We start from the raw sequence: 18,541 nt of genomic DNA on the forward strand, positions 1-18,541 counted from the left end.
TATAGTGTGACTGACCCTCATTGTGGCATCACTGGGTATTGTGATGTGCAAATTCCTAACAGGCCCTTGTAGCATGCCCAACATGACAGGTTCTCCAAAAATTAGGCTGTAGCCCTCCCATGGGTTCCCTGTAAGATCCTGTTTATATTATTAGTAATAGAAGAGTCTTTATTAGGAAAGGAGAGGATGCAAATGGCCTAATCAGGAGATATTACATATTTGGAATGATCTCAATAAGCTAATTTGTCTTCTCATCAAGCTCTGCTGCTATCTGGAGATGCTAAAATAATTTAGCCCAGCTAATTCATTTTCTAGAGTCTGTACAATTAAAATGCTCTGGTGCTGTTACCAGGGTTGTTCTTGCCCTTGGCACTTTCCTATCCGTCGGAAATGTTTGCCGTATTCATTCAAAAAGCAGGCTGTCCCTTGGTGCCTTGGAGATGGGCGTCATTTTTTCCAGTTCCTTCACAACCAGTTCTGGCTTTGCCACTGCATCTCACCTTGGCTGCTTCTTTTGAAAAAGCAAATCAAAACTTTTGCTATCCATTACATAGATACAGATATTGAATACAGGACATCAATACAGAGATTACATATAGTTGGTTACTTAAGTACAACAGTATAGTGATTACATAGACTGAGTTGTTACATAGATTACATCAATACAGATGTTATATATAGTAGGTTACCTAAATATCAATACAGAGCTTTATAAATTACACAGATTGGATAAACACAGATATATCACAGAGTAGGTTACCTAAATACATCAATGCACAGAGATTACACAGATTCAGATATTAGTTATAGTATTACATAAATTACATAGATACAGATATTACATACAGTAAATTACATAGATATATCAATAGACCACAAATTGAATACAGTAGTCTAATGCATAGATTCATAGGTACAGATCCTTCATAGATACCATACATAGGGTACAAAACTTACGTGGATATGAAGATAGTGTCAGATTCTGATAAGAGAAACTAATGTATGTAATTCTAAGTAACTTATGGCAAGCATTTCTGGAAGCATTAAAATATTTTAGCCCAACTAATCCACCTTCTGGTCTATGTAAAATTAAACTTCAACTGGGAGTGTGTCTCTTGTTGTGACATCTCTATCCCTCCCCCATGTTGCTGCAGGCATCACAGGTCGGTTCTTCTGAAGCCTTGGGCTGGTTCTGGTTTCTTTGCAAATGGACCATACTTTTCTCCCATTCCCACCCAATTACTCCTGAGTCTGCGGCTTTACTGTGCTTTCTGTGAGCTGGCTGAGTTATTTCCCCCCCACACACACACAATTTGATGACTATTTTCACCTCTTGACCTAGGCTTTTTAAAACACTTTTTGTAGAGAGAGCAGATATTGCCCTCTGCCTTGCCTAGGTGGGGAAACTTACAACAAATAGTTCTTCCAGAATATTTATTCCAGACTGGTTATTTGGTATGAGCCCCCATGTGGGAAGGGTTATCCCAGAATACGTGCCTTTTCTGGATTTACCTTCCAGTTATTCCAGAATAGCCATTTCAGTTTATTTCCCCATGCAGACAAGCCCTGGACTTTCTGCTGCTGTGGCTTTTGAGATGCAATGGCAATGTCAGCTCTTTCCCTTCATCCCTCGACCACTTCCAGGGCTGTTGAGTGATCTGTGTTCTGTGACCGAGCCCTGCAGCCCTCCTTTCGGTATCCATGACCTGAGCTAAACTGGCTGATTCTTCCGACGGATGCTGGATTTCCGCCTACCCAGCTCTCCAGTGTCCCTCCCTGCTACTTGGGGAAGGGGACTCCATTGAAGAACCCACCGGCCACAACTCCTGCTATTTCCCTTCTCTTAACCTTTTGTGAAAGAGAAATAAAGAACCTTCCCCATCTTTCTGCAGCTTCCCTCGTCATTGCCTAAGGGAAGGAAGCAAAAGTTCCCCCCCACCCCTCAAACCCTGGCTCTTAAATCATCCTTCTTCTGGGACTTTTGGAGAGGAAAATAACATTCTCCTCTCCCTGACTTTCTCCAGTACCTTCTCCAGGATGGGAACAATGGCGCTTCCCACAACCCCTACCATATTCCCCCTGGCTTTTGGGAAAAGAGTTGTGAAGAAATGTTCACAGCTCTTCACCCCCATGTCCTACCCCACTGCCAAAAGAAGTGAAGAACTTTTCACAGCAGAACTACCCCGGCCACGAGTGGACACATGGGGTGGCAGCCAACTCATTTGCATCAGGCGCCGAAGGTAAATGAGTGAGCGGCTCGCTGTGCATCCTCTCATGCCTGTTTTGACAATCTGGTGACATTAGGAATGGCCTCAGCACTGAGACCATTCATTTTAAGTGAGAGGGAAGGGCCATGCGTATACCTCCACCTCGATCTCCCCCTACCTCTGCCCAGAAACTCTCTGCAATACAGCGAACTCTAAGGAGGAACTTAAAGTCATTTGAACAATGTGGATCTGAATGACTGACTCCAACTCAAATGTAAGGGCTCATATACTGTAGATAGGCTGGCTGAAGTGAATGCCCTAACAATGGGGAGGGACTCTGGGAGGGATAATCCATATCACCGACTTCCTTTTGGAGGGGTTTGGCTTTCAACTGTGGTTTTTATACAAGTCTCTAGACTAGGGAAAAGGGAAAGTTTAGGTCTGGTTTAGTTAACACAAGCTAGCTATGTCTGATCTAAACTTGACCTGCTAAAAATCAAGGAAAAGGTGTTACCCTGCATCTACACTAAGAAAAGTGGTCGAGTTTAGGTCAGGCCTAGGCTTAGCTAGAGCCTCAGTGTACGTGCATAGTGGGAAGAAGCAGTGCTTATGACACTTTTCACCTCAGCATCAGAAAATCTTTCTTAGCTAAATGTGCTCACTCTGGGTCCCCAGGGCCCGGCTACTGAACTTGGGAAAGTCTGAGACACAAAATAAGGGAGCTTTCAGGCCAAGTTTCTCTCTTGGTTTAAATACTCATCTGCAAGTGAAGCACATTTGGGAAGACCCTCAACCACAGTGTGTCCTGAGCTGGCCTCCTGAACAATCTGTAGTGCCTGATCCTAAACCAGGAGTGATATCAGTTCAAGTCTCCTTTCTACTCTGTAACTTCCTGGCTCTCACAGTCAGGCTAACATGTCCATACTGCAGCTTTCTGTTTGAAACCTTCCATGTTCACAGCTCTTGGATGTGAAGCTATTTTGAAGGCTCTGGAAGTGGAATATGAAGGCTTTTTCCTAGTAAGAGTTTGCTGGGGAATATCCATGTTCCAGTGAAGTTGCCAGTTGTGCTAGTGAGGCACATTTGATTGGTAAGAAGAGCTGCTGGTCATCACAGTTCAGGTCCATGGCCATCTCTATAAAAGGCTGTTTCGAAAGAAATGCAGATTATTATCTAGCATCAGTGGATCTTAGACTCTGTCTATCAAGAATGAACTTGGGTTTTTGAATGACAAGGTGAACAGGTTTCCTCCAACTTTTGTTATTGCAGTATGTGCACTGAAGTCTGCTACAAAGAGGTCTGAGTTCTTTCCCAAAGAATAATTCTGTTGCCACTCTCTGCTAAGACCTTTGTAGGTGACATCACTTCTGGCTCTTCAAGATAGAAAACTGACATGACAAATAGTCTACCACTTCTTGCATTTGCTATTGGGCAGCAGCCTCCGCTGGCAATTGAATATGCATTGGAACCCCTTGTGAATTTTCAATAGCACCTCCTCTGGCAAAGATTTTGCTGTTACTATTCATTGTTGCAGGAGCAAGACTTTTTAGCATATGGAGATTATTACATCCTTGTCAATGAACAATCTTCTCGACAGATGGTTCTGTCCTATAACTCCAACTAGTTCTCTAGAGTCTGACAAGTTGCTGGCAGCTGTCATCCATATGTTGAACTGCCATTATTTGCTCTAATTGGCTGGAGGGATAGTCTCTGTTATTGAGTTAATATAGACTTGAACTCCTTTAAGTTTTCTCCTCCTTTGTCATAGGTTGCTTAAGAATAGCCCCAGAAAGAGTGACATCTTTCAATTTCTTAAAAGTGCAGATGTCTAAGAAGAAAACTTTGGATTCCCTGCAGAAGTTTAAACAGGATTTTGAACTAAAAAATGCCAACTAAGGCTGGAGTGGTTTTAGATGGTTGAGACTGCAAATGCATTTGCAAGACATATTACTGAAAGTGTTTTTTTCCCTCCCCGGTATGAGCATGTTTCCCATCCTCTTATTCCTATAAGGCCACTGGAAATTATGGTCACTGATCACCTGCTATCTTGTTGAAATTGCATAAGGAGTGACCCATGTCCAAAAGATGAGGCATCTGCTCCTGTGCACCAGTGCTTTAGTATATTCCCAGAGTGGAATCATTAGTGCTCCTATCTTCATAGCAGTTTTTCCTCTGCGGGTTATTCCAGGTCCCTGCACTATGGTCACAAAGGAGCGCTCTGTGTGGTTGTGTAACTGGAGCAGGTTTGAGCCCAGATTTCCCTGCAGATAGGAGTTTCAAAAGCACTCAGTGTAGACTTAACTCTGCTCACTTGGAAGTCAGTGGGAGTTCTGTCATGGAATTTAGTGGTAGCAGACTTAGGCCAATGCTGAGCGCTTTTGGAATTCCCACCTACGGGGTCTTGCAGCAAAACAATGGTATTTTATGAAAACACAATTTTATATATTGCTAAGTGTACTCAGCACTTTAGAGGCATGTGGAACACAAGCTCACTGCTCGGAAAAGCTTAGGTGGTGAGCTTTTTGGGGCAAGGCCCATCTTTTTGTTCTGGAATTGTACAGGGCCTAGTAATACCAAAGTGTGTTTGAGTACTGGAAAGCCTAAGATTGCTTTTATTTTCTCTGGGTCAGTTCAATCTATCAGCTTTGGGAAATTGGATTTTTGTTTTGTGAATGCCTATTTTCAGTTCACGGTAAAATCTGTCAAGTGTTATGAACAGCTATCAGCTTTGCATCTAGGCATGCTTTTATGTCGTGAGGGACAGTCACAGACATTCATATGAACACTCTGAAATTGTTTAAGTCTCTTCACTATACAGAATGCAATATTCTTTTCTGAATTGGCTTGGTGTTGAAGTGCAAAAGAGAAATCAGTTGAAACAGTGTCTGCCAAAGAAAGTAATTATGAAGTGTAGTTGCCAGAAGCCAGCAGCAGTACCTAATTTTGAGATTACTCAGTGACTATGGAACTTGCAATCATTTGAACCAGATGTGGGCAAATACAACCCTACCAAATTCACCACCAAATCAACCCAGTCATCTCTGACTCAATCCTTCCAGGTACACTCAGCATTCCACATGTCAGTGCTGAAGCCCTAGTTGCAAGACCCAATCCATCACTGCTCCCAACCACCATCCACTCTGAGTCTCATCCAAAGTCATGACAAGATCATCTATGAAATCCTCCACCCCAAAAGAAAATGAGATAAACCTTGGTATTTGGTTGACTGGGAAGCCTATGGACCACAAAACCATTCCTGGGATTCTGCAGACAATATCCATGTTCCCAAACACATGAAGGCCTGTGACGGGTCATCCCCGGGGTGCCACCTGGAACTGGAGTACAGCTGAGCCCGCTCTCTCACCAGTCTGGGTTCCCTTTTGCACTATGACAAGCTGCAAAGCCCTCCAAGCTTACACTCACACCAACATCCACAGGCAGAGGCCACACCCAGCTGTGTTCATGAATGTTCTGACCAGCCACTGCATGAACCAACAATAGAGAAGCTCTGGGTAAAATACCCCCAATTCCCCAGCGTAGGACCCCAGAGTTGTACCATCCTGACCAGTATGAATTTATTACCCAGTCCACCACTTCTACAAAGGAAAGTGGACATGCACCCAACTCTTGTTCCTGGGCTGAGATTTTTCCCCAAGCATTTCATCAAACCACACTGTTTTAGATAAAACATAAAATAGGTTAACTACAGAAAGATAGATTTTAAGTGATAGCAAACAGGTCAAAGTAGATTACCTAGCAAATAAAATTGCAATCTAAGCCTAATATACTAGATAAGATTTGAATTAAGCTGTGTCTCACCCTGTTAGAGAGTTTAAACAATCTATCAAGCTTCCATACACAGGCTAGAAATCTCTTTAGCCTGGGACCATCACTTCCCCCAGTTCAGTCTTTGTTACTCAGGTGTTTCAAAGTGTTCTCTTGTGTGGGGAGTGGGAAATCACTCCCCCCTTTTAGATCTTTTTCCAAGTTGCTGGAAATATATTTTGCTGTGACCTGGGTCAAACAGTTCCCATTGTGCAGTGCTATCTCTGAGCTGTTTCTATTGTGCCCAGTTCCTGGGGTAATTCTTGTGAGTGTGTGTATTTTCTCAATGGGCCATCATCATTGTTTGGCCTTTTTATTGTTGTACCTGAAAGGTTGTTTGTGGGTGTTCCCAACCTCACAACATGTTTCAGTAGCACCTACATAGCAAAACTTTATAACTTCATATATAATGATAATACATATAACTTAACAGGATATTAATGTTCAACCAATCAAGACTTTTAGAATGATATTTCACAAGGCATATTTTGGGTAAAACATGTCACAATTATATCAGCGGGGTTGGAGCAAGGCCAGTGTGAAAATAAGGTTGGAGCAGGACTAGGAACAAGGCTGCAGCAAGAGCAGGGCTACACCAGGCTAAGGTTCGGGGAATCTGTTACCACTATGAGGCAGGGAAGAGTCCCAAGCCCTGGAGTGAAGTAGAACAGACTGAGCTGTTCCTCCTGTGAGGCTTCCATACCTGCTCTGAGAGTCACCAGACCAGTTTCTGGCTTGTGGATTGGCTGGACCCTACCACAGGAATGAATCATCACCATACACATGGCTTCGTTCCTGGACTCTGGTTCTGGCTCTGACCCCTGGCTTAGACTCTGGGTCTGACCATCCTGCTCTGACCACTAGCTAAGACTGCCCACATCCTAGTCCTGATACTTCCTTTCAAACTTTTGCAGTATCAAAGTAGTTCCTCTGATGCTTTCTGGAGATGGCCTCCACCTGTTCCCAACCACTGTAAAGCCAGTGCACTTCATCTAGGGCTCTCTCTATGCTAGTGAGTTATTTGGGGTGGGGAGAGACACGGCCCTCCTTTTTCTGTCTGTTTTTGTTTTGTTTTTTGCTCTTTACATAGCCTTCGGTTATGGCCAGAATCCCCACCTTCTACTCTAATAGTTTCCACCAGGAAAGGGCATTTTGCCCCCACTTTTTTAAAATGCTTATTTGCTTTCCCACAGCTCTTCTTCCCTCCCCTTTATCATTTACAATACAGAAACACAGGCCCATTGTTCTGCAATCTCTAAAGCCATAGAGGTGGACATGGTCCCTTCGCTGAAGGGCTTCCCATACAGATTAAGACCCAATTAGTAGTTGTAAGATTCAATTGGAGGGAAGAGGCGGATGTGTGTGCATGTGAGTGTGAGAGAGAGAGGGGACCCAGTAATAACGTCACATAATTACGTAGGCTAATAATGCACATAGCCTCATGGTTCAAATCTTTTAAACCATTTCTGATGACAGTGGACACCAAAAAGACCATATTACCCCAGCCGTTGCTTCCCTCTATTATTCCTGGTCTCACGCATCAGCAACTTACGGAAATTCTTTTAGTTTCCTAGTGCGTCAGTGCAGCCCCACTGATTCATTGAATTCTGACCTTTTCTTTCAATTCTTGCTGCAAATTAAAAAAATACCATACAGCCCCTTTTAACAGGTGAATCATTTGTGCTGCTGCATTGGTTTATGCAGTGTAATTGACCAGTTTGGAGTTACTGTGACACAGAAAAATAAAAAAAATAAAGGAAAGAAATGTCATCACCTAACAATGTTCTGCAAAGGAACAGCAGAATAGTACTAGCTTGAAACAGAAAAGGAGCATAAAAGGGCTAACTGATAGGACACCATAGAGAGTGAAAGCATTAGCACTAGGGAGCAGGAGGTCATCTTAGGGGGATTGCAGGAGGTGGAATAAAACCATATGTGGCTGAACGACTCGTACATAAGTGGATGAACTGATAATGAAATTCCCACTGGCTTGAATAGAACAAGGTAGAGTTCAAAACCTACTAGAGAAAAACACCACTGGGCTAGAATACATCATAGTTTCTTATGGGGCACCACAAGTTCACAGGGTAGTTTGAAAGGCACGGTCCTTGCCCTTAGGAGTTTACCGTGTAGTTCAGACAGAACATTATGGAATGCAGCCATAGCAAGTGAAACACAAGACGTTTAGAGGAAAATGAGACTGTGGAAATCACCAATGGAAGTTCTTATTGTCCCTCTCCTGTCAAAGTGATTGCAACAACACAACCATCGGAACCTGACAACTGATCAACTTCTGATGATATAGGCAAAAGTCCCAGAATATCAGGCCTTATAGGACAGAACCCTGTCTCAACAGCACTTGAGGGCAGAGCTTTAGTAAACTGAAATAGAATAAAATTCCATCATCGCTTAGACAGCAACCAACCCTCCATGGCCAAAACACCCCATAAGTTCCCCCTCCTCAGCAACCTCCCCACACCTGCAAGATCAAAGAGTTAATGCAGAAGAGAGCTCAAAAAACATTTACAAAACAATCAGATTAACTGATGAGTAAACTCAAATCCCTGTTCATATTGGGACAAACACACCAATAGAGGGTACGTCTATACTTCAAGTTGGAGGTATAGCTAGAGGAGACATTCCCGCGCTAGCACTGATCAAGCTAGTGTGCTAAAAATAGAAGTCAAGCTATGGATGGAGGCACAACAAAGGAGGATAGCTGCCCCAGGGCATACCTTGCATCCCAGACGGGATTGTATTTGCAGTGGCTAGTCCCTCGTGCCGTGGTGGCTACATTTCAATTTTTAGCATGCTGGCTTGATCGGTGCTAGTGTGGGAATGTCTCCTCAAGCAGGAATTTACACCTTGAAGTGTAGACTTACCCACTGAGGCTCATGCCGCTGCTCTGTGGAGAATAGGAATGAACATGAACTGGCAGTAGCATTTCCATGTGAACAGCAGACAATCAGCAGAGATGGTTCTTCTGTTTGCTTCCTTTTTGATCACAGAGGAGCAGGACCACCTTTTTTGGCAGGATGGAAATAGAAGAAATGTTTAGGTGCACCCCATTTTACAAACAGAGAAGAGAGCTTCAAGTGTAATTGCAAAAGGATGAATGAGTAGAAGAATCAAAACTTATGTATTTACATGAATTTCAAAGTAAAATGATGCTGAATTATAAATGATCACCACATCTCTATATGAAGTTAAAAAATAGGTTCCTCTGTTATACTCCATCATCTTAATCTCTAGTCAGACAGAACTCATATCGAAGCATCCGCAGCTACAGACAGACTGTCCAACCACCAAGAACCCTGGGAATGGTTGTCTACTGTGAGCCTACTGAAGTGAGACTTAGTCATTTCAGATACCTCATTTAACACTGTCAAGTGGGCTGCCCACAGGAAGTAAGCAGGAATAAGGTGCATCCAATAAAGATATTTGATGAAGCAGAAACCACTGTTCCATTCAGATTATTTTCCTTGTACCTATTTCAGACAGACAATCTCTAGCAAATTCCCCATCTGTTAAATTTCCAAGGTGCCTACCTCTGTACTATCTGCACACTCAGAATGAAAAATACCAGTTACAAGGAAACCAGAGTTTTAACAGTTCAGGATCAGTGGTAGAAACACCAAATATGGTTTAAGTGGGGAGTAATTGTTGCCTAGGGCTTGTGCTGGTCCTCTGCACAGGGGTGAATTTCATCCTAAATCTATTAACACAGCAAGACAGACATTACTGTGCAGCAGTATGTTCCACAGTACTTGCTATGACTGTCTCTCAAAGCCTCTTTTCCTTAGCAGTATATTCTGTGCCTGATTCCCAGGCCACTTGATCTCAAGATCCTTTGCTTTCTGTTAATGCACTTTTCCTTTCTTTCAACATGGAAAGGAGAGCAAATGGCACATTCAGTTGAATGATGTTTCCTTCAATGCTGATAGAGATTCTTCACTAATGGTTGTCTAGGGGGCATATTTTTTCCACTGGAAAAATGACAATAGCATCCATCAGCCACATTGTAGCTGGAATTCTGATATCCTCTAGACTGTTGAACAATCTCCAAATAGCAGAGCCACCTTTAGATGGGCATGAAGTTATGTCAGAAACTCTACTTTTTTTTTAATGCTTTTGTCTATTTTATTGGGATTTACTTTAGTCATTTGAGATCCTTCACAAGGGAAGGTGCTGAATGCATGTAGGATGATATTATTATTATTTATACTCTGTGCAACATTCCAAAGGTGTAGATGAAACTTCACTTACCCAGCCACGCAGTGGCAGTTCCGATGGGCCCGGATGTTCTGCTTTGGCACTGTTCACTGTGTGCCAACCCAATCTTACACAGTTCATCAGCAAACTGTGCACCTAACAGTGAAATACAATGGGCCAGGTCCTCAACAGATGTATTATGTCATTTGTTCTCCTTTTTGCGTTGGAAGAATTGACACTTGCAAAACTTGATCTATAAAACAAGTATAACATACAAAGTTTACTATAAACAGCACCTAAAAGGGCGCTCTCTGCATTTCCCTTTAAAATGTTTCATGACATGTCAGAGAACAAAGACGGTCTTGTGCTTAAGACAGTAACCTGGCGATCAGACTGTGTTCAGTTCCAGCTTTATCGCAGACTTCTTGTGTGAACGTATGTGAGTCACTTTCTTACTCTTACCCTTTGTCCATCTTGTCTATTTAGACCATAAGCTTTCAAGAGCAGAGGGCTGTCTGATAAGATTTATGTTCTTCTCCTTGTATAATCAGATTCCGAGCTCACTTGGGGCCGGGAAGTGCTACAGAAATGCAAATATGATCATTAGAGATAGTCAGAAAATGGGGTGTTTTTCCGCATGCAAACCAAAAATTCATTTTAATCTGAATTCCTATAGAAAAATTTGACTTTTCCTCAAAACTAAAAGATTTGAAAATGGTTTTGGTTTTTGGCAAAATGTCTACATTTTCCCTGGAAAGTAAGCATTTTCAATGAACATTGTCCATTGAAAGACAGCTTTGAGGGAAATTTTTGGACCAATTCTAATAATGGACTGAAGTCCTATAAAAACTGCACCATAAACAACCATGAATGGGCCTCTGGGAAAGATGCTTCCCCAACTTGCCCTCTGGCTGCAGCACTGGACAACTTTTGCTTCAGCTGCATCTATCTTCTTTTGACCTGCTTCAACCATAGGAGTGTCCTAGCCTTCCAGCCAGGCCACTGTACAGAGTCCACCCCAGAGTCCTTTATCAAAGTCCAGCGAAATTGCATACAGATCAAACTATCGGCCCAGCTGGACTCAGCAGGCAATCACTCAGCACAGGCACGTTGCTGCTGCTGCTCTCTGATTCCATCAGTCCCCCAATCCAGGGGCTGGCACACTCCTCCTCTTCCTCAGGATTTCTGGCAGGCTCCAGCTCATCATTCACATTCATGTTGGCTTCCAGGCTGACAACGAAAACATGTGGTCCCGCTGTGGGAAACTCACCCTTTTTTGTGATATGCTTTACCTCAAAATTTCTGTTCTGATGAATGCAGAGCTTTATTTGGAAAACCAAATAGCCCCCAGCTACATATTTCTGGTGGAAAAACATCACAAAGATCACTCTGCTAATTTGGAAATTTTTACACAGCGTCGATCCATGTCGAAATGTATAAATATTTCTTTTAAACTGTCCTGGGAAGCTACACGAGCCAGGAGTAGGGGAAGGATCTAAGCAGAAGCTCTATATCAAAAAGAAAGAAACAGTTTGCTTGTTTCATTCACTTGTTGCCTCTTAACTGTAAGCGTTTTGGGGCAGGGCCTTCATTTACTATATGTTTGCCTAATACTTAGCTTTACAAGGATCCAACTAGTTTGAAATGTCTAAGCACTACCACCATATAAATGATAATAGATGAGTATGGAGAAGAAACGCATATCAGAGCATACAGATACTAAGCTCTTCAGGGTAGGAACTGTGCCTTAGTCTATGTACATACTGTGCCTAACATAATGGGAACTTGATCTCTGTTGGGGACTTTACGTGCTACCAGATCACCATAATAAAAAAAGTAATTACTGAACCGCTGTGCCCCTGTGGTGACTTATGTAAAAACGGGCACTTCCACATCTGAGTAGACCTAGATACACTAAATGAAGCAGTCACAAAAAAAAGGTATATTTTTCACAGAAGAAAGGTATATTTTTCACAGTAGGGAAATAACATAATTGCCAAGTTACTTGCTGCTACCATAATTTCCTCACTAGAAGCAAAATCCAATAGCCACAGATGTCAATGGAAGTCTTTCCATTGACTTCAGTGAGCTTTGGATCAGGCCCTACATGTACATAGGCGATTTGAGCAAGTTCCAGTTCAACTCAGTGCCAAGCAAAACATGTTTACAAGGCACCAGCCAAGCCCTTATTATTTCTTCCCTCCCTCGTCTCTCTTCTGTTCCCTTCCCTTTTTCCTCCCTCTTCTCCTCCTAGACACTTTCCATTTCTATTTCCAAAAGGCTCTCTCAAAAAGGTATGCTCCATTAGATAATGTTTGTCAAGCACAATATCCGGTAGGAGCTATTATAAACTCTTCTGCAAAGATGCACAATTAAGATTCTAAGCACAACTTGCAGCAGCTGTCAGAAAAACGTCTTGTCCTACTGATGTTCTAATAGGACAGATGATACCATCAGACACAAATGCATTAGCTTTTTGTTGTGCTCACAAAATAAATTCAAAAACTGATCCCAGTAGCATAATTTCTGCATTTTATAGAATCATAGACTATTAGGGTTGAAAGAGACCTCAGGAGGTCATGTAGTCTAACCCCCCTGCTCAAAGCAGGACCAACACCAACTAAATCATCCCAGCCAGGGCTTTGTCAAACCAGGCCTTAAAAAACTCTAAGGATGGAGATTCCACCACCTCCTAGGTAACCCATTCCAGTGCTTTACCACCCGCCTAGTGAAATAGTGTTTCCTAATATCCAACCCAGACCACCCCCACTCCAACTTGAGATCATTGCTCCTTGTTCTGTCATCTGCCACCACTGAGAAAAGCTGAGCTCCATCCTCTTTGGAACCCCCCTTCAGGTAGTTGAAGGCTGCTATCAGATCCGCCCTCATTCTTCTCTTCAGCAGACTAAACAAGCCCAGTTCCCTCAGCCTCTCCTCGTAAGTCATGTACCCCAGCCCCCTGATCATTTTTTATGCCCTCCACTGGACTTTCTCCAATTTGTCCACATCCTTTCCGTAGAGAGGGGCCCCAAACTGGACACAGTACTCCAGATGTGGCCTCACCAGGGTCGAGTAGAGGGGAATAATCACATCCCTTGATCTGCTGGCAATGCTCCTGCTAATACAGCCTAATATGCCATTAACCTTCTTGGCAACAAGGGCACACTGCTGACTCATATCATTTGTTGTTGTCATAGTCACTGGATCAGTTTAACAAGGGGTAATATCTGTTTTGTGTACTTTTATCTATACTGTTAACAGAAGCAGATATGGTAATTACATAGGTCATGCATTAATTTTAAGAACTAGGTGGTACTGTAAATTGTTTCCTGTTATAGCAGTCATTTCCGGCGTGAGCATTTTCCTTGTTAAAACAATGACAAACAACAAACATTGGGCCATATCCTCAGCTGATATAAATCAAAGTTGCTCCATGGTATTGCTCAGTGGAATTATGCTGAATTACACCAGCTGAAGATCTGGCCTGTTATATTTGTAATCAATGAAGGAAGGAACAACCCTAGGATACAGCACAAGGATACGGGTTTTTAAAACCTAACTATAGCTCTACTCTTCAATGTTTGGTTTGCAACTGAACTTTTCACTGAATGATTTAAAAATTAATTCACCATATACATTATTAAAACCATTTCAGGTTATATTTTATATCATGGCTGAGTCATGATCAGAACCTTGCCACCATCTGTTCAGGATTTCTGATTGATTTATTTTGCCATTTTTTAATATATATCCATATGAATGCAAGGATCTGAGAACCTGGGGCCAGCATCCAAAATATGCACTGCTACCTCAGTAACGAAGCATCATCTCAGCCTGCAGAGAGCCCTGAGAACTTTCCAGACTGAAAAAGGGCAACTAGAAGTACTACATGCAACCATCCACTGGGAAATGAACTTGAGCAGAAGTCAGTCAGTCCTGGTTTCAAGGGAAGGAATGAGAAGATCCAGGTGGAAGTTGTTAACTACGTTCTTTTGCTACTGAATTATTGCTGGTTGCTGTGGATGCCATTTATATTGTAGGAGCAGCTCAAAGCCTCAACCAAGTCTGGTCCTAGTTACGTGCTAGACAATGCATACATTTTCAAGGGGTGCCTAAAGCAAAAAAAAGTAGGTACTACTTTTGAACGGTTGCATGTATAAGTCTAAAGAAATAAAATAAAATACAGTAGAGTGCTCCCCTTTCAAGCTCATCCCGGATTCTCCTGCAGTCACCACTGTCTTTCTTTCTTGCCTGGCACATGTTAGCGAACATGTTTAATGCTGTGTGGTTCCATGGAGGAGGACGGAGGCAGACTCTGATGAGCGAGTGTGCCCATCTCAGGATAGGAAATGAGGCAATCCCCCTCCAGAGTATAATACAGAGCATTACCATATAGAGTTTTGCTTGGTGGAGGATCCAACAGAAAAGTACCTGACAGAAATTGAGTCAATGGAGTTACACATGTGTAAGTCAGAAAAATCAGGTCCAAAGTTGGTATGAAGAAGATAGTGTGTAGGTAGAGTAGAATGAGTAAAGTCATCTTTGGATTAAATATGGAAATCTTGAAAATAATTTTCTTCTTACCGTAAACCAGACAAATTGTGGATTTGTAGAGAGCCAAAAGTTTTGAATAAAGTTCTCGAACTTGCACTCTGAGCAGGGAACACTGTTGAAGAGATCACATCTACACTTCAAAAGTACAACAATATTTTCCATGTTGCTATGCAACACTCCACACCTTCAGCTGCCCTTCTGTGTAGGTGCATGTCTAAGTGATTTCCCTTTGGGATCACCTCAGGTCCTGAGCTGTTATACCAAAGCATCAGGTTTTTAAAAATCTGAATAAAACAGAGCTAGTAGTTGATTATCACAACAGGAGATACAGTGTAATGTTTGCAGCATGCCAGAGAAGAATGATACATGAAACAAAAACAAATGCCAGAGCAGACTGAATAAGATTAGTTATCTAGGACATGTACTCATTGACAAAGAAGTGTGACTCGATCCAAAAAGGATCGGAACAATGGTATCAATGAAGAGACCCCCAAAACAAGGAGAAGAGTCCGATGGGCATATTAACATATCTAAGCAAATTCATCCCTAATTTATCACACTGAAATGTTCCACTCAGAACATGTTTCTGGGGCTGAACAGAATGGCCTGGAGATTATTAGCAAAATAAAAGCTTTAAACGTTAAAAAAGAATGTCAGAGAAGCATTAGTACTGAAATATTTTGAGATTAACCAAGAATCTGATCTCAGTCAATGCAAACAATAGGACTATGCTATAAAATGCTCACTCAGTAGCATATGCTGTTAAAACACCAAATACCTCCCCTTCTCCTCTTTGGTGGATACAGGTGCTGGTAGATCACCTAGAATAGCGTGCTGCCACCTCTCTCTCTTCAGATTGGGCATGGACCCCCTTTCCCGACAAAGGCAGCCCCTGATACACGATTGCATATAGAGGAGTTCTAAGACTATGTAGTGAGGGGATGTGGCTTTCTTCCAAGACTAGTGAGTGGAGCCAGACCTGCCACTCCCACCCTGCGGGAAGCAGAGGAGCAGGGCAAGAAATTTAAAAGGCAGGCCCTGCAGCTCAGTTGTGCCAGAGTTGGAGAAGGAAGCAGATGCCTCTTGCCTGCTGCTGACCCCTGTGCCTGAGACAGAACTCTACTGCGCCTCGGACCCAGAGAAGGTGCTGGGACTGACCAGTACTCTGGGGAGATGGAGGAATCCCAGGAGACGGAGGTACACTCCAAAAGGGGAGTAGGAAGTAGCCCATGGACACCAGAGACATAGTCCAGTTGTGTTGCCAGAATTCAGGTCAGCATGTTCTGGTGGAATCCCAGTTAATCCAGTGGTGAAACCATTCACCACCGTTAGGGCCCTGGGCTGGGACCTGGTGGAGGAGGGTGAGCCCAGGTCCCCCCTATCCCACGGCTGTCCCACGCCAGTCTGGCAATCTACTCACCTGAGGCCAAGAGGCCTGCATTTGTCCACTTTCTGCCTGAACCAGGCGGCCAGGCGAAAGCCTGCTTACTGCTCTGCCCCGTCCAGAGGGTCAGAGCCCCTTAGACTGCGTGTTGCTCTGCCCTGTCCAGAGGGCCAAATCCCTTAAACTGTGTATTGCTCTGTCCTGCCTAGAGTGCCAGAGCCCTGAGACCACTAATTCCTCACTGAGCCTTGCCTTTATAAGATCTACGGTAGCCAGGGGACATGGCTTCCCTCTGAGAGTTTGTCCCTGTGCTTGCCCTGGCCTGTTTCCACTCTGTTCCCTTTTCCTTTACCTTCCCTTGCTCCCCCCTCATTCAGCCTCCTTGCTTTGTGCGCCAGTGTCCCCTCCCTAAGCGCTTGTGCCCCTTCCCCCATTTATGTTGCCTCCACTCTGCCATGATATTGTAGCCCCTCCCTTTCCCAGTGCAGCTGGAGGAGCTGGTATGCCCACTCCACACCAGTGATCGCACTCCCCTTCCCTGCTGCATTTGGCATCCCCATAACCCCCTCCCCCATCAGCACCCTCCTCCCCACCCACAGCCTAGCCGGCAGGAGTGGTTGGCCTTTCCCCTTCACTCTCCCCCTCCCAACAGAGGTACCTCCCGCCCCTTTCAAGAATGGCGAGGGAGACTGTGGGTGAGGCTTCTTGAGTGGACCCTGTTGCCCCTCCTCCCCCCACCAGCTCCCCCATCTGTCTCTCCAGCTACCCTCTCGACCACTGACAGGAATGTGCAGAACCCCCTCTCAAGGGGAACAGCTGGCATCTGGACCAACCGACTGGCTCAAGGGGACCAACGGAACATGGCTTGTTATTACTGTGGACAGAGGGGCCATGTACAGATCCAGTGCCCCAAGCTCAAGGACAGACTGAGCAAATCAAACCCTCACAGAGTTAACTGGGTAGGGAACCAGCCAGAGGAGGAGCAGGCTTCCCAGGCAGGGGTGGGCTGGCAGCTTACCAACTGTTCAGGAGGGAGGCGTTTCCCAGCCCAGCTCCCTTGGGAGCTGGATGCTCTGGACTCAAGGTTCTCAGTTTACAGGGTGGATGCGGGGCTGTCCTTGTGGATGGGAGGAAGGTCAGTGGATATTGGGACACAGGCACTGAGTAGTTCCCCAGAAGTATCGCTGCAAGCTACAGTACCTGGCCCATGACATCCCTCTCTCAGGACACCAGGGAATCTGGCATACCAGGCAGAGGCTGCTACAGAACTTTTACCGGCCTGGAATCTTTAATACTGTCCAATAGTGTTGCAGATTCTGTAATCCCTGTCAGAAGGTAGGGAAGGCCCAGGACAAGGGGAAAAGCAGCTTTGAGATCTTTGCCCATCATAGAGGAGAATTATCAGAAGATGGCTTTGGACATAGTAGGGCCTTTCAGCAAGATGACCCGGTAGGGGAAGAAATATATTCTGGTGGTGGTGGTGGATTTCACTACCTATTACCCTGAGGCAGTGGCTTTGTCTTCTATCAAAGCAGACACAGTGGCAGATACACTGCTGACCATTTTCAGCCAAGTGAGGTTCCCCAAGGAAGTCTTGGCAGTCCAAGGATCCAACTTCATGTCAGCCCTGCTCTGGTGCTTGTGGGAGACGTGTGGGGTCCGGCACATCTGGGCCTCAGCATATCACCCCCAGTCCAATGTGCGGGTGGAGAGGTTCAATGGAGTTCTAAAGATGATGCTGAAAACCTTTATGAATCAGCACCTGCAGGATTGGGACAAGTACTTGCCTCACTTGTTGTTCGTGTACAGGGAAGTGGCCCAGGAGTCCACCGGGGTTTTGCCTTTGAACTGTTATATGGAAGAAGGATAAGGGGGCCCCTGGGCCTGATGAGAGACTAATAGGAAGGGAAGGCCACTCCCAATGGAGAATCAGTGGTGGAGTATGTCTTGACCTTCCGAGAAAGACTTGCTGAGCTCATGGTCTTGGCCAAGGAGAATCTGGCCAGTGCCCAGAGGAAACAGAAGGTCTGGTGTGACCGCATGGCACGGGCCTGTGCCTACGCCATCGGAGACCAGGTGATGGTTCTCAACTCCATGAGAAAAAACAAAATACAAGCTGCCTGGGAAGGCCCTTTCAAGGTTGTCAAGCAACTAAATGAAGTAAACTTACTTTGGTTAGTTACCAAACTATGTGGTAGAATGTCTAACTGGGCACACCGCCACAGGGTGTACCAAGTTAATATAATGAAGGCATATTATGACAGGGGGAATGTGGTGTTGGCTGAGTGTGAACATTGGGAGGAGAAGGGAGATGACCCTTTAGTAGATCTATTCCCCTCTCTGATGAGCTAACCCCTGC

At 44.2% G+C, this 18,541-nt stretch overlaps 1 long non-coding RNA gene across 2 annotated transcripts; it reads right to left on the reverse strand.

Moving 5' to 3' along the window:
- Nucleotides 1-265: 265 nt before the first annotated feature.
- LOC123371758 lies at nucleotides 266-17,425 on the reverse strand. Of its 2 annotated transcripts, none has more exons than XR_006579947.1 (4): nucleotides 17,383-17,425; nucleotides 10,626-10,824; nucleotides 10,299-10,497; nucleotides 266-508 (listed from the first exon to the last, which is right to left on the reverse strand). It is a non-coding gene; the product is annotated as an uncharacterized LOC123371758 (long non-coding RNA). The 2 variants fall into 2 exon arrangements; XR_006579946.1 differs by having other exon boundaries at nucleotides 266-511.
- Nucleotides 17,426-18,541: the final 1,116 nt, after the last annotated feature.

This window comes from Mauremys mutica, chromosome 5 (genome assembly GCF_020497125.1).
Source record: "Mauremys mutica isolate MM-2020 ecotype Southern chromosome 5, ASM2049712v1, whole genome shotgun sequence".
Classification (NCBI taxonomy): domain Eukaryota; kingdom Metazoa; phylum Chordata; order Testudines; family Geoemydidae; genus Mauremys; species Mauremys mutica.